We start from the raw sequence: 2887 nt of genomic DNA on the forward strand, positions 1-2887 counted from the left end.
GCGCGGTGAAGGCTCCTGTCACTGCGCACTGCCACATGCCACAGGTCTGGGAGGAGGCATATGGGCTGGGCTGCTCTCTGGATGGGTGGCAGAAGACACTGGGAATTGGGGCTCTGCCCTCCCACTGCTTGTCCAGCTGGGGTGGAGGTGTGCAGGAAGTGGAGTGCAGGGATAGGGGGCTATGCCCTGCTGCTGCTTGCCCAGCTGGGGTGGGGTGGGGTGATGCACGATGCAGGTGCAGCTTGCTTCAGGCGGAAGGTGCTGGGAGCAGGGGCAATGCTCTCCCATTACTCGCCTAGCTGGGGTGGAGAGGGATGGGAAAGTGCTGTTGTTCTGCCTTGGGCGAGTGGCGTGCAGTGGTGGAAGCTGCTTCAGCCTCCCTGCACCTCCCAGGCAAACTTTGCCCTGATGTGCCCTGGCTGGGCAAGCAGCAGCAGAGTATGGTGGTGGGTGCGTGCACCTGGATCATGAAAGGGACCAGAAGCAGGGGCTGTGGGGAATTTTAGGGTGGTTGCAGCCCTGCCATAGCCCCTGCTCTGTGTGGTGGGCGGAGCCAAAGGGCTGCACTCTGGGCTGAGGCTGGGGCTAGTTGCCAGGAGCACTGTCATGGCTCCACCTGCCCCATAGAGCACAGCCTGGCAGCAGGCAGCTGGGGCTAGCCTCCTGGAGTGAAGCCTGCTCCGTGTAGATCCAGGGGCACACGCCCGCTCCCATGCCCTCCTGGACTGGCAACGTGCATCAGCATGCAGTGGCAGGAGCTCCCCTCTCAGAGTCTCTCATCTCTCCCACCAGGCTGGGCAGATTGTCCCTGCCCCAGCCTCAATCCCTTCCTTGCTGTGGGGGTGTTGATCTGCCCCCTCCACGCCCCTTCCATCCTCATTCCACCCACCATAACAGACTTACCAGCTGGAGGCGGCTGTGTCCAGTGTCCTTGAGGACTGCTGCCTGTTTAGTCTATGGCCGAATTTCTGAATCAATCTGGAGACTTCCAGTTCAATTCAGAGTTTTTCATGGGTCTCCTGATTTGATTTGGATTCAGAGATATGGCCACTGTATCGGGCTGAATTATCTCCAAATCAAATCAGCTACTGAAGCTTTGCACAGCCCTACTGTGCCGTATTCTCCATGCCAGGTAAGTGTTCTCTGCACTTTGATCCTTTTTTGTGTGCTGACATTGGTCTGCTGTTGATTTGGTATCTCTTCAGCAAGTCCTAGCTCTTGAGCATCACCTACAGTAGTCCCTTCATGAACTCACGCTGCCTTTCTTGTGTCCCCTTGGACTTTCTGAAAGCTGTGCTTGTTTTAATGGATAGTCTTGGAGCTCATTCAGATCTCTCACTCACTGCAGTCTGCTTTTCCAGGCTTAGTTACTGCTTGACCATGGTGATTCTGTAAAGTAAAACTTCTTTTCTAGGCTTTTATATGTTCTACCTTTCCAGTCAAAGAGCACTTATGCTCATTCTTGCTCTCTCTCTCTGGCTTCTGTTCAGAGAGATCTAGCTAACCCCTACTTCCACATAGAAAATAGTCTGTTCAGACAAAGGGATTTCAGCAATTGGAGCTATCAGTTCAGTTCCCATTTTTGTAAAAAGTTATGGCTTTTTCACAGGCTATTATTAATAGACCCAGACAAACAGCTAAACTGTGACAGACTTTAATCTGCTAAAATCAGGTTTGGTCTTCTAATTGATGCTGCTTCCTCTGAAGTACCTTGGGGTATTGTTGGTTGTGAAGAGCACTATAAAAATATAACACCCGTGCAGATGATAGGATCACATGGGACCTGAGGCAGCAAGCCCTAGATCTTGATAGCATAAGAAGGCAGGAGAAGCTAAAAGTCACAGCCAGCACTTCAAGTCTGGTACTGCATTCAACCAGGTTTATATTAAACCAGTGTCAGCTGTTTTAAAACTGGTTTATGTGCACTGAACTTCTATTGTTACAGGTTTAAGCCAGTTTCTGATCACTTAAACCAGTTTGTGTGCAACTTCTGTCCCTAGCCTCAGTTCTTAATATTGGTTTCTGATTGCTCAGACTCACAGGTGCAAAGGTTTATTCCCATATGCAATACAGGAGAATGATAGTCCAATAATTGGAGCATAGCTTGGTCTATGGGAGATTCAGGTTGAATTGCTATTGCCCAACAAATATCTTCTGTGGCTTTTGGCATGCCACTTAATCCATGGATGTCTGAAAGGGGAAATCCCAGTTGGTCTAAGGAAAAATTGAGACTGCATGACAATACAACTTAAGAAGAGATCTGAAGGGGAGAAGAAAAAAAGAAACAAAAGGGATTTCCCCCTTAAAACTAAAACCAAAATAAATTTTAATTAAAAAAAAAAAAAAAAAGGGTGAATTACAAAGCTTCTGATTAATAAAATAAAATATTCACCGAACTGCCAGTTAATAAATGCTGCTTTTTTTCCTCAGGGCATCTACAAAAGAAAATGGATGGAAATTTTGGTCAGTTCTTGTTTTAATGTTCATCTTGTATAACTTTTCAGTCAGCAGCACTTCTAGCCTAGCATAACTAATATACAAATTAAGGCCTTTTACAAAAAACCCAAGGTGGTTAGAAAGAAAATGTACCTAGGTCACTAGTGGTATGCTTTCCCATGCTTTCCTTTTGACTGACTTGTGCAAGGCTTTTTTTTCTTCAGTTTTGAGGTCCAGTGGTAGCTGTCAGTTCTTGGACTCATAGGCAATGTGTAGGAGGGGTACGGGTGAGGCGAGGGCATGTGCCCCCCACCCCCGCAGAAGGCACTGGTGTCCCCCCTGCCAGCAAGTGCTCTGGCTGGTAGTGGGGCATAGAGAGTGCTAGTGCCCCCCACCTGAAATTGGCTCTGCTGCCACAGACCTCTCCCCTGTTGCCTGTGGCTGCTGGGAA

Source organism: Crocodylus porosus, unplaced genomic scaffold, assembly GCF_001723895.1.
Source record: "Crocodylus porosus isolate Cpor-Errol unplaced genomic scaffold, CroPor_comp1, whole genome shotgun sequence".
NCBI classification, from domain to species: domain Eukaryota; kingdom Metazoa; phylum Chordata; order Crocodylia; family Crocodylidae; genus Crocodylus; species Crocodylus porosus.